General features: G+C 39.2%; 1 protein-coding gene across 11 annotated transcripts in view; it reads right to left on the reverse strand.

The window, feature by feature from the left end:
- The window catches only part of Fgd4 (FYVE, RhoGEF and PH domain containing 4), a 197,719-nt gene that overhangs the window by 129,484 nt on the left and 53,702 nt on the right, over positions 1-14,533 (reverse strand). The gene's annotated exons all lie outside the window — the stretch shown is intronic.

A 14,533-nucleotide genomic window follows, 5' to 3' on the forward strand; every position in this document is an offset into this window, starting at 1 on the left:
CCAACAGTTCTTCGCAGGAACACAACTGAGTCCCCCCACCCCCCTTCGCAGGAACACAACTGAGTCCCCGCCCTGCCCCTCCAACAGCCCGCAGGAACACAACTGGCGAGCCAACCAACAGCCCCGCAGCAAAACAACTGTGCACCTCCCAAGTGCCCACAGGAACACAACATCAAGCACGAGGTTCCGGGATTTTGTCCCCTTTCAGGGGACTCATTCTCAAGAGACTCTTAGGAACTGGGCTTGCTTGACGGGAACTGCACATCAATCATTTCAATATGAGCTATAATTACTTACAGGTATGTTTTCCATGGTGGAGATGTGGCTAGAGGGTACAGCGTATGTTTAGCATGTTACAGCCCTAGGTTCAACTGTCGGCAACACACACACACACACACACACACACACACACACGTTGTTTGTATTTAAGGGGTAAGTTTTATTTTCTGCAGATGGCAAATTTTTAATATATGTTTAAATTCATGCTCTTTTTCTTTAAAATATAACCACATCATTTCCTTCGCCCTCTTCCCTCCAGCCCATTCCACATGCCTCAGATGCCCCTTTTTTCAATATTGTACGTATAATAAACAATGCCTAGGTATATAAATGCAACCTGCTGCATCCTTTTAGTGTTGCTTGCATGTATATGTTTTTCTAACGAATAAAAGAAGCCAAAGAGAAGTCTGAACTGTCCTTGTTTCCAGTGCAGACTCTACTCATGTGTATTGAAACAGGGAATCATTCAGATATGATTCTAAGACCACTTAGCCCGGGCAAGTTTCATCAGTGTGAAAGCCAAATGCTTCTCTGTCTCCCAAATGTCCTAACATCGACACCTCCTAAGCCTCCACAGCAATATTTAAGTTATAGCCTCAGGTTTTCTTTTCAAACACATCTTTTTCTTTTTTGTAAGTAGCTAATATTTGCTTTGTACCAGGTGCTGTCTTAAGCTCTCTCCATGGGACAGTTCATCGACCCTTACTATAAGGGAAGCATTTATCACTTTTACTGACAACAGAAGGGGGGTTTAAAAAAGTTTGGCTATTCATACAAATAAAATGGCAAGCTTTAAGAAGTTAATTTAAGCTGGGCGGCGGTGGCACATGCCTTTTGTCCCAGAACTCTGGAGGCAGAGGCTGGAAGATCTCTGAGTTCAAGGCCAACCTGGTCTACAGAGCAAATTCCAGGGCAGCCAGGGCTACAGAGAGAAATCCTGCCTCAAAAAACAAAAACAAAACAAGTTAATTTAACAGGTAAGAACTGAATTCACTTTTTTCTTTATAGACAAAAGCCAGAAAACCAAAATATTGTTTTCAGGGAAGTGACAGCTGAACTAAGGCAAACTTGGGCTGAGGCCTTTACCTCCCTGGCAGAGTGTAGGCTTCGAAAGCTTGAGACCCTGGCTTTAACTCCCACATCAAACTAACTGAATAAACAAATGGAAATTCAAATGCCCACAAGTAGACGATGCACATATATAAACAAACAAAGTAAATTCCAGGCTTTTCAATACTAGTCATGCAAGTTGCGTGTCCAGTTAGCCATGCACTCACACTCACATTATAACCTAGTAACACCAACTTCTAGGTAGTCACTAAAGTTAGTGAGTACTGACCTACACAGAATGGATGTTAACTAGGGCATTATTCATAAATACCAAAAACCAGGAACACTCACCAAGTTTTCAACTAGTAAGTGGACAGACACTGCTGTGTTGTAGCTGTGCGATGGTGAAACGCAGCAAGAACACGGAGCAAACCAGAAACACTCACAGCACACTAGAGAGCAGCAGTGAAAAGGCAAAGCATGTATGATTCCACATGACACCTGAAAATGCAGAACTTACAGGAAGATGGGTCACAGAGAGGCATGGCAGCATCCTGAAAGACCAGGACGCTTACACAGTGATGTGATGGTCAACATTCACAATTATACCATAAAGGGTTATCTTAATGTTTGAAACCCTTTATTTCTTAAAAATCACAGAATAAAAGCAACTTATTCTTGAAGACATTCAGTGATGAGGATGAGACAAGAGAATCATGAGTTTCAGGCCATCTGGGCTGCATAGTAAGACCCCCATTTCCAACAACAAAACTGAGCAAACAAAAAAAAATGAAAGAAAAAAAGAACAGCAAGATAAAATTTGCAAAGCAAACCAAAAGAGGAGCAAACAGAACACCAGACGGCTGGCTGCTCTGACGGCGGAAACTCAGTGTCTGCACATTCATGGTTCTTCTCATCTTCAACAACAGACATGAACACTGGGGATGTGTGCTTTCTGAGATTTTAAAAATTGGAACAAACTGTAAAATGTGAACTAGTTATCTCTTTACATAAACCCCTTCTGCACACTGGAGTGACGACAGCACAAGATGAATCCTTCTAAATAACAGGATCTGAAGAACACCTGCAGTCCACACTAACTAAATACGGGTGTTCACGGAATTCTCCTCGGAAGCCTTAGCAATGGGACACTGGCCCTTCATCCCGCACTGTGGAGATATTGGTTCTGCACACATTCTACTGAGCAGGAACTTTAAAAGTTAACTAGGTTGTCTGCCTAACATAAACTAGCACATCATACAATTGGAAATTTCATGTAATAATGACAAGACCAGCTTCCATAATTTACCTATTAATAAACACATCTTGGCATAAAGGAAAAGTATACCACATGGATGTTGGTATTTAGCCTTGTTCAGATAAAAATGGCAGTAGAAACAGTGAAAGACTTGATTTTCACTTGAGAAGTAAAATTCTTACTTTCAAATGTTGTTTAGTGGGGAGAAATCCCCATTTCCACAGAATGATTTTACTCAGTCTATTTTGTATGTATTAGTATTTGTATAACAATATAATGACACCAAATAGCTTGGTATTAAAACAGTTCTCTCAGTGGCTAAAAATAACACAATTAAAAAGTGCAAAATTCAATTGATATAATAATCTCCATTTTTCATGTCCTTGAAACTTAATAAAATGAGGCCTGGAAATATTTACACATATGCCAGGTAAACATGCTTTATTTGCTTATTTTTGTACTAAATTGTTTTTGTATACATCTTTAAAAAGAACTTACCCTTGAGTCTCTATTCTTTTATTTTAAATGGGTAATAAAAACATAGTTTATTGCCTCTCTAGTTTGTATGTTCAGTTAAAACTGCGGCCATGCTGCCAGCCAGGGAGGCGGGCGGGCTAACAGCAGCCACACTGACCAGGGAGGCAGACAGGCTAACTGAAGATCTTCTATCCCATCCTTCTCCCCATCCAGTCTCCAGTCTCACCCCTAACTGCAGCAGACCACCTGCCGAGGCCCCACTCCCCACCCCCATCTCCAATGATCATACAGATCCTCCTCTCCACCTTCCCTCCCTGCAAATTCCCTGGTTTATCCCAGCCCCCAACTACAGCAGGCACTTCCTGGGAACCCACTATAAATAAATTTGAGCATTAAGTCTGCTTACAGAAGGCACAAGAAGGAAAGCTTCAACCTGAAGAGGCTAACCACACTCAAGAAGAAACAAGGAACAAATAACCCAGACCAGAATATCAAGAAGGGGAAAATAAAGCTATACCTCAACAACAAAATAACAGGAATTCATAAACAGTGCTCATTGATAACTCTCAACATCAATGGATTCAATTCCCCAATAAAAAGACAGACTGACAGGCTGGATTAAGATACCGGATCCATTCATCACCCTGCTGCATCCAAGAAACATTCCTTACCATCACCTCAGGATAAAAGGATAGAAAAACAATATTCCAAGTGAATGGATGGAAGAAGCAGCAGGTATATTATTTTAATATCTACAAAATAGAGTTCAAACCAAAACTAATCATAACAGATAGGGAAGGGCATTATATACATGTCAAAAGAAAAATTCATCAAGAGGATAATGCAATTCTACACATCTATGCACCAAACACTATGACATCCAAGTTTATAAAAGGAACACAACTACACCTAAAGTCACATTGACCCTCACACACTGATAGTGGATGACACAACTCTGCCCAATGGACAGGTCATCCAGACAAAAAAAAATGAACAGATAAATGCTAGAGTTAAATAACATCATAAAACAAATGGAACTGGCAATATTTACAAAACATTTCACTCAAAAAAAAAAAAAGGAAGGAAGGAAGGAAGGAAGGAAGGAAGGAAGGAAGGAAGGAAGGAAGGAAGAGAAAAAGAACGAAAGAAAGAAAGAAAGGAAGGAAGGAAGAAAGAAAGAGAGAAAGAAAGAAAAGAAGAAAGAAATATACCTTCTTATCAGCAATTCACAGAACATTCTCCAAAACTGACCACATACTTGGACACAAAGGGAGTCTCAATTGACATAAGAACATTAAAATAACTCCTGCATCCTATCTGACCACCACAGATTAAGGCTGAATATTAATGACAACAGAAAAGAGAGAGTATACAAACTCGTGGAAACTGAGTAACTCACTACTGAATTAAAAATAGGTCAAGACAGTATGAAACAGAACATATATTCAAACTGACAGGACACAGGAAGGTGGTTCTAAGTGCAAGGTCAGAGCACCCAGTACCTGCACTAAAATCTCAGGAAGACTTTATATTAGCAACTCAATAGCACACCTGAAAGACCCAGATAAAAAAGAAAAAAAAAAGAAACAGAAGAAATAACACCCCAAAGTAGAAGGCTAGAAATAATCTAACTCAGGGCTGAAATCATTAACATAGAAAAAACAGTAACAAATAAAAAATACAAAGAATTAATGAGACAAAGAGCTGGTTTGTTGAGAAAAACCAATAAAATTGATAAACCTTGGCCACATTTTCTAAAAAACAAAGATCCAAATTAATAAAATTAGAGACAAAAAGGGACATCAAAACAGACACTGAAAAAAATCCAGAGAATCATAAGGACATACGATAAATCTGTACTTTACCAAACTGGAAAACCTAAAAGAAATGCACAAATTTCTTGATCTATACATCATACTAGAGTTAAAACAAGATCAAATAAACAATTTAAAAAGGCGCATAACTCCTACTGAAAGAGAAGCACTAATTAAATTCTCCCAACCAAAAAAGCCCACGGACAGATGGATGCAGAATTTTACCAGACCTTCAAAGAATTAACGACAATACTCTAATTATGCAACAAAATACAAGCAGAAGGAATATTGCCCAATTGTTTTAATGAGGCCCCAGTTATCCTGATACCTAAACCAAAAATGATTCAACAAAGACAAAAATTACAGACTGATTTCCCTTGTTAAGATATATACAAAAATATTCTCAAGGAAAACCCTCAAAAACAAAAAACCAAAAACCCCAAACTTGCAAACCAAATACAAGACCACATCAAGTAGGCTTTTTCCTAGAGATGCAGGGATCTTTCAGCACATGTAAATTGATAAATGTCATTTATTACCTAAATAGACCAAAAACAAAAACCACATGATCATCTCATTAGATAGAGAAAAGACCTTTGACAAAATCCAACATCCTTTTTGATAAGGCTTGGAGAGACTAGACATGCAAGGGACACACCTTGCAAGCAATTTACAGTAAGCCCACAGCCAGCATCATTTTAAAGGGAGAAAAACTCAAACCATTTCCATTAAAATCAGAAACAAGACAGGATGTCTACATTCACTTATTAAATACAGTACTTAAGTCTTAGCTAGAGCAGTAAGACAACTGAAGGAGATCAAGCGGATACAAATAGGAAGGGGAGAAGTCAAAATATCTTCATTTGCAGATACGATTTTGTATGTAAATGACCCTAAAATTATACCAGAAATGTCTACAGCTGATAAACACCTCTGTCAAAGTAGCAGGACACAAAATTAACACATAAAAATCAGTAGCTTTCCTGTATACAACAGACTGAGCAATATCAGGGAAGCACAAACAAAAATATTATCTAGGGATAATTTTAACCAAGCAAGTGAAAGACTTATACAACAAAATATTTAAGACACCAGAGAAGGAAATTGAAGAAAATATCAGAAGATGGAAAGATCTCCCTTGCACATGGATCGTTAGCATTAACATAGTAAAAATGGCCATCCTACCAAAAGCAATCTGCAGATTCAATGCAATCCCCATCAGATTAGCAATACAATTCTTCATAGCTCTTAAAAGCACAATTTCCAACTTCACATGTAAACACACACGAAAACCAGGATAGCTAAAACAATCCCGAATAATAAAAGAACTGCTGGAGGTGTCACCATCCCAGACCTCAAACTGTACTACAGAGCTATAGTAATAAAAACAGCATAGTATTAGTAAAAAACAGGCACATTGATCACTGGAGTTTAGTTGAAGACCCAGACATAAGTCCACATATCTATAGATGTGATTTTTGACAAAGAAGCTAGAAATTCACACTTGGGGAAAAAAAAGGCAGCATCTTCTACAAATGGTGCTGGTCAAACTGAATGAAAGCATGCAGAAGAATCCAACAGATCCACATTCATCACCCTGCACAAAAAAATTACAAATGGATTAAGGACCTCAACATGAGGCCAAAATCACTGAATCCAACAGAAAAGAAAGTGGGGAATAGTCTTGAATTCATTGTCACAGGAAAAGACTTTCTAAAGGATACCAAATGCACAGGCACTAAGAACAACAATAAATGGGACCTCATGAAACTGAAAAGTTCCTGTGTATCATCAAACAAAGTGACAGACTACAGAATGGAAAAAGATCTTACTAATTACACATCTAATAGGGGGTTAATATCTAAAATATATAAAGAATTAACAACAACAAAAACTGGACATCAAGAGAGTTAAAAGGGGCTACAGGACTAAACAGAAAGTTTTCCAAAGATTAAACACAACTGACTAAAACCACTTGAGGATGGTCAGCATCCCTAGTCATCAGGAAGACACAAACCAAACTGCGCTGAGGTTTCATCTTACATCAGTAAGAATGGCCAAGATGAAAAAAACAAATGACAGCTTATGCTTGTGAGGATGTGGGGTAAGGGGAACACGCATTCACTGCTGGTGGGAGTGCAAGCTTGTACAGCCACTATGGAAAGTCAATGCGGCAGTTCCTCAGAAAGCTGGAAAGAGATCTCATTCAAGAAGCAGCTATACCACTCTTGGGCATATATCCAAAGGTTACTTCATCCTACTCCAGAGATATTTGCTTATCCATGTTCATTTGTACCCTATTTTTAATAGCCAGAAATCGGGGAAAAAAAAGCCTAGATGTCCAAGAGAATGAACGAATAAAAAAATGAAGTACAATTACACAAAGGAGTATTACTCAGCTGTTAGATATATAAAATCATGAAATTCCTAAATAAATAGTTGGAACTAGAAAAAATCGTTCTGAGTGTGGCAATCCAGACCCAAAAAGACGAACATGATAAGTATTCACTTATACGTGGTGCTAGCTGTTAAGTCTTTGGTAGGCACACTACAATCCACAGAACTACAGAGGTTAGGGATAGCATAGGAACTGGTGGGACAGGTACCAAGGTCGGAAAAACAGAATATATAGTTTAAGGGAAGGTGAGGAGGTGAGGTGAGAAAGAGGGAGGAATTCAGGAAAGGATAGTTAACAGTAAGGGGGCATTTGAGGAGTTACATGGAAACCTACTGCAGTAGAAGCTTCTTAAAATATATACATGTATGAAAGAAATCTAAATGGAATAAAAAAATAAATAAGAGAGGAAACAAAGCCCCAACTAGATCTCTCTTACCACCAAATGAAACCTACAGTGTCAGGAATGGATTCCCTCTAATTGAGTTGTTGGCCAAAGGGAAAACCCCCAAACACTCAGGCTATTGCCAAGGCTACTGGTGGCCCTCCACGGGCTGATGATAAGGCTCTATTGCTAAAGACAACACCTATATAACTCACTGAACATAGACAAGTGAAGCTGGGACCTACCTAGAGCCTTCACCCCTACTGACTACTGTTCATGGTACTTGAAGGTACGATATACACTATCTGAGGAGAAATGTAAACACCAACCCAGCTACAAACTCTGAAATCTACAATAGTGACCTGCCTGCATGGTATACCAGTGCCAACAGTGGCAGTAGCCAACCACTATCTGATTGGATTGAAGGCCCACTCCATGACATTGAACCCACGCCTATCATTGCTGAGATAGATAGGTCATGCGCCGAGGGGAAAACTAACTACTGTTCTGCTAAAGGAAAAAAAAATCAATAAATGACTCCTACGGACATTCTGCTTACCCATAGATAAGTACCTCCTCAGCCATCATCAGGGAAGCTTCCTCCTGCAGTAGATGGGAACTAACAGAGACCCACAAGTGTACACATGCAGAGACTAAGAGACCTTGGAACACTCAATCCTACATGGGATGTCTCTATTAAATCCCTCCCTTCATGGCTCAGGGAAAAGTTGGAAGAAGAGACTGAAAGTTATGAGAGCCAGAGGGACTAGGAGAAATCAAGGAAACTATCTTTCAGACACAGCAGGACCGACACAGCATTCACAGACCCAATCCAAAAGGAGTCCCAGTGCTGAATGAGGAAGTGGACACAACTGCCATCTTAACCCAGAACCTACGCCCGTTGACAACTGCTCACAAAGAAAAGTCTCATTTTGTATATACTTAAGGGAGCTCCCATATCAGCAGTAGACAGTCAACACAAAAACTGAATTCAGTGCTATTCTTGGAGATGTTTATCTCATAATGCTTTTGATTATTTATTATGGTTTCTGATTTTGTGCCTCTCCTCCCTTATTCTCTCCTCTCTCTCTCCTCTCTCTCTCTCTCTCTCTCTCTCTCCCTCTTCCTCTCCCTCTCTCTCTCTCTCTCTGTCTATATGTATATGTGTTTCTCATGCATTTTGTTTTTGTTTTTTCTCTTCTCTGTTTGCTTTGTTTTATTCTGGTTTGTTTGTTCTTTTATTGACTTACCTGGTTTCTAAAGAGAGAGAGAAAGAATGTGTGGAGCTGGGTAAGTGGAGATGAAAGAGGAAAATCATGATCAGAATATACTGTATGAAAAAAATACCTTCAATAAAAAAGTAAAGTAAAAAGTTTAAAGTGGAATTATCACAACAAAAATCATTAAATTATAGTATTATCATAACAAAATTATTAAAATGTAAAAGGTTTAAAATGGGGTCATCACAATAAAAAAAATTATAACTAGAATCTAGTCTGCCATCTATTTAGGCTTCTCAACTTTAGCCAGCCAGCCTGCCTGCTTCCTAAATCCTATGTGCTTAATCTGATCAGAAATCCCACTGTTCATGCTACTTCTCTGAAAGGTGGTTGGATTTTTTTTGTCCCCTCTGGACAGCTCACAGGTATGGGGACTGTAGACAGTCACTCCACAAGGACGTATATCCCAACCTCCATTCCTCCTTCTTGCTTTTGTTCCCTGTCTGGCTAATGGACCACCACTGAAGCCGGAGGAGTGTCTGGGGGGATATGCAGAGTTTCATCAGGCAGCAAAAGGAGAGAAATTTTAGGCCTTATAGTGAGGGACTCGATCAGGGTTGCACGTCTCCATGGTGCAGGCTGCCACTGTGCCTCAACACATAGCTGACAGACCCTCTGGCTGATCAGGACACGTGGACCCACACTCTACAGGAGGCTGTAGACTCGGTCCCGTTTACCTCTCCACTCCTATCTCGTGCCCTTCTGTACCACAAACATGTTCCCAACAGTCACTTTGGTTTTGCGAAGGACAAAAAAAAAAGTTTATCTGCAGAAATTTCCACAGGAACCTATTATTTAATCCAACTCTGAAATAAGGACACAGGTCCCAGAAAAGCCTCCTCTAGGGCTTTAAGAAAATAAAATGTAGGTTTTGCCCTCGGCAGGCGAAACAAAGGGTAAATTACTGCCAATCGTACTGATTCGGGACAGGAACGAGAAGGCTTTCATTTCTCTGGGTTTTATTGGCCAAAATTGCTCCAAATTTCTCCTAAATATTCTCTCCCTTCCCCAGGAGCCCAATGCACAGCCAGCTGGGTTAACAGCAGCCACTAAGGTCTTTTGTACTGGCCACCAAAAACACCTTCACATTTATTTATTTAGTGTGTGTGTGTGTGTGTGTGTGTGTGTGTGTGTATGTGTGTGTGTGTGTGTGTGTGTGTGTATGTGTGTGTGTGTGTGTGTGTGCTGATTGTCTTCTTCCATCATGTGAGTCCCAGAGACAGATCTTGGGTCCTAGGGCTTGTATGAAAGTGCTTTTCCCTGCTAGTCCACCTCAGTGGCTCTGCTACAAAATTCTTAAAGGCTTCAGTAAGAAGGTGAAAGAAAATAAATCCAAAACGTAACCAGTTAGCAAACTTATGTCTCCAATCCCTCCTGAGATAATGGTATTGTTAATCATAGTTTCTTTTGACATATCAGTACTATGGTACAGTAATAAATTTCCAAAGGAAGAAAATTAGTAAAACCACATTCAGTGAACATCTAGATAACATATTCCAAGTTACCATCTTTGTAGGGCAAATATGTCAAGGATAAAAAGAAGCCAACTTTGAACAACACACCCAGCACATTTCTATCAGCTGAGGCTCACTGGATGGATGGCTACAGAATAAATTATAAAAATACCTGAAATGTCCTTATTACTATCCCGTCAATTTCTCTATATATTTCTACCCATAACAGCAATGCTGAAATGAAGGTTTGTTTCCATGGCTGGTAGTGCGCTTAGGATTACACAGCTCATATAGTACTGACATGCAACATTTCTGATTGCACATTAATCACTGCTTAAAATCAGAACGGTCTCACATAAGTAAGCAAGTTCACTGCTACTGAAATATAACTCATTGCTGTCCTCAACATGGGATAGTATACAGGTGGCTAAGACGAACGTTTAAAGTTTTTTTTTTCCAATATGTACAAGTGATTGCATGCATTCATGTGAGCCTTAAGTGTGTCTGGTATCCATGGAGCCAGAGGAGCATGTGAGATCCACTGGAACTGGAGTTACAGACAGTCGTGAGCAGCCACGTGGGTGCTGGGAACCACATCTGAACCCTACAAAACAGCAGCAAATTCTCTCAACCACTGAGTCCTCTCTGTAGCCCCAAGACTCGGGTTTAGAACACTAGAAGTTTAGAGTTACCAGCAGCAAAATGGAATTTTTTAAAATGAATTTGAAAATTAAATTCAAAATCCTTCTAATATGGCTGTCGAATCACTGGAACTCGACATAGTATATGTGACTCATACTGTGGCCCCTGCTCATTTCCTTCCTAGGTTCACAATTCCTTCAGCCATACCATCTATATCAGTCTTGAGAGCCATAAAGGATCAAACGTGACTAGGTGTCCTGGCCCTTGTGGATTACTGTCAACATATTTTTTAAAAGTATATAACTGAATGTCCTTGTGATGTTCTTTAGCACTTTTCCCAAAGCTTCAGAGAACATGGTGAATGCCCATTCATTATTAGGATCAATATGCACCTTCTGCAAGCACTGCATATAATTTTATTAAACTGTCTCTACTGAATAGCAAAAAGGAAAGCTGCTTAGGAAATGGTGATTGACAAGTCTGGTTATAGTCCTTTCTGTTGCAGGTGCACAGAGGATCTAGGAAGGCTGTCTAGAACAGTGTCCTCCAAACTTTTTTTTGTTTTGTTTTTCTGAGACAGGGTTTCTCTGTGTAGCTTTTGGAGCCTTTCCTGGAACTCATTCTGCAGACCAGGCTGGCCTCGAACTCACAGAGATCTGCCTGTCTCTGCTTGTCAAGTGCTGGGATTAAAGGCATGCGCCACCACCACCTGGCCCTCCAAACTTCTTAATGGAATATCCCTTTAAGTATAAAATTTAACATAAATATCTAATGTATCAATGGACTAATATGCACATTATAAAATAAAAATAAAACCCAAGATGGGGACTAAAGAGATGGCCCAATGGTTAAGAGCACTGGCTGCTCTTCCAAAAAATCTGGTTCGGGTCTCAGCACCTATATGGTGACTCACAGCCCTCTGTAACTCCAGTTTGAGTAGATTTGACACCCTCTTCTAACCTTTACAGGGACCAGGCATTCATATAGTGCACATATATTCATGCTGGGGAAAACACTTATAAACATAAAATAAATAAATCTAAAAGAAAACAACTTAGAGTGAAATGAAGGCTAAAACATGAATAAAGGTGCTCCTGTTGTTTTAAAACTCTTGCTTACACAGTTCAGAATATAGCAATCTGAAGGAGTTTCTTTCCATCCATGGTACTGACAGCTACTCTAGCTGAGGGTCCACTGCTACACTTTCTAACCAGAGCTACAGATCCATAAATACCATCGGCCAACTATACAAAGGATTCTTTAAAAGTCTAGCAAATTTCTATCTGTATTTCAGATTACAAGGAATTGCCTTATTTACCTTTTTAAAGCTTGGTGTAAAGTCTACTAAAACCACTTCAATGATTTATACAAAGTTAAAAGAATCATTGTAATAAGGCTATATAGACAGAAGTCAATTTTTTTTAAAGAAATAAACAATACACATAACACCTAATCTAATGGAGATCTTTCCAGGCAATCATTTAAAAATGTTTTCTCTAGTACATTTTTCCAACACTCTAGATTGAAAGTACTTTCTCATGCAAATGCCACTTTGACCTCAAAGGGAAAGACTGTAATCCACTAGGAAAACTTTTAAACACTGCATGGGGGTTGTCAAATGAGAACATGCAGACCTTTTGTACAGCACTTGTTTCAATCCTGTGTCCACTGTGGAGCCTGTGGTGTTTACGGTCAAGCAGTACCAAGTACTACAAGAATTCCACTGTCTGAGATAATGATAGTATCAGTCAACAGAAATGGCAGATTGCAAAATGGCAGGCATGAAGGGCACAGGCAGCGTGCATGTTTACCATCTAAACTTCTGCCAGAATTCCTCAGATATATACTATATATTCCTAGTATCAGATATACCAGATGTAGTTGAGACAGAATGAAGGTGCCAGAGAACCTCTATGAATTAGGAATGCTGCTAAGTGTGGTGGCTCAGGCCTGTATGCCAGCACTCAGTAGGCAGAGACAGAAGGTTTTCGTGAGTTAGAGGGCAAGTTTACATAGTGAGTTCAAGGTCCAGTGCATTTGGGCATCAGGGGAAAGTGCTGAGTCTTTTTTTTAAGTCCTTATGAAAAGCATTTCATTTTGTCACCTGCTTCCTGTCCCCAGCAGTCTGTCTACACACAACACTCAACAGACTATTGCTCTGAAGATGATGATGTTGAGAAGACATATTAATCACATTTGGGTTCCTAAATAGTTCTCAAGGATCTTACACATTTCATCTTCAACATTCAAATTATCCCTAAGACTTAAATAAATCATAAATATGACTTATACTGATTAGTTTTTACTGTCAAAATGACACAAACTGGATTCTCCAGGGTGGAAATAACCTCAGTAGAGGAACTGCCTCCATCAGGTTTCCTGTGGCCATGCCTGTGGGGAACTGTCTTGAATAATAATTGATATAGGAGGGCCCAGCCCACTGTTGAGAGCATCATTCCCAGGCTCTAAGAAAACAAGATGAGCAAGCCAGAGGGCTCAAGCCAGTAAGCAGCATTCTTCCGTGGTCTCTGCTTCAGTTCCTGCCTTGAGTGCTTGCCCTGGCTTCCCTGAGTGTTGACTTTATCTGGAAATGCAGGTTGAAATAAACCCTTTCCTCGCCAACTTACTTTGGGTCATAGTGGTTATCACAGCAACAGCAAGCAAAGACAGAACTAAACACATTATAGCACCAATACTAAAATTATGATCCAGATCAGCCGCACTTTGCCTACAAAAGTACTGAGAAACCAGATGATTTCAAGCTGCATGCTTCCAAAATTTTAATCATATTCTCTAGATCAGTCTAGATTGCAGAAGGTCTAACACTATAATTTGATCCTGGGATATAATCACCATACTGAAAAAAATCAAAATGATTTCATTAGTTTATAAATTCTTATCTAAAAGTACCAGAACAGGGCTGGGCATGCAGGGCAGTGGCAGAGCCAGTTACACATGGGCTCCAGTTTGATCCCAGCACCAAAAATATGAAGTAAGATTATCTGGTAAAGAAATATCTGAATAAAAAATGATCTCAGACTAAAGACATAAATTAAAACAAGATTTTTTTCAAAGCCTGGAATTCAAATAAATGATCATAAATTATATAACCCAACACTTTGCTAAAAAGACTGTCAATCTAAGTCCTCCCTAGAAATGTAAATTGAAGCAGCAATTGAAAAAAATATCAGAAAACTGCAAGTCGCCTTCCTCTGACACCTTAATCTTCTTCTAAAGTTCTTCTAAAGAAAAAGCTATTTACATAAAGATAAATAAGAGAATTGAACCCATCAGACTAACAACAACAACATTTTAAAGACATTTTATGTTGTTCAGGCTGACCCTGAACTCTTGGGTTCAGCAATCTTCCTTTCTTAGCCTCTGAATTAAGTAGAACTATATATTTTGTTACCATGCCCAGTCAAATTTAGGTTTCATAACTATATTCTTTCCTCAAGAAAAGAACAGTTTAAAGCATACAGGAGGTACACAAGTATTT

Source organism: Peromyscus maniculatus, chromosome 12, assembly GCF_049852395.1.
Source record: "Peromyscus maniculatus bairdii isolate BWxNUB_F1_BW_parent chromosome 12, HU_Pman_BW_mat_3.1, whole genome shotgun sequence".
NCBI lineage: Eukaryota > Metazoa > Chordata > Mammalia > Rodentia > Cricetidae > Peromyscus > Peromyscus maniculatus.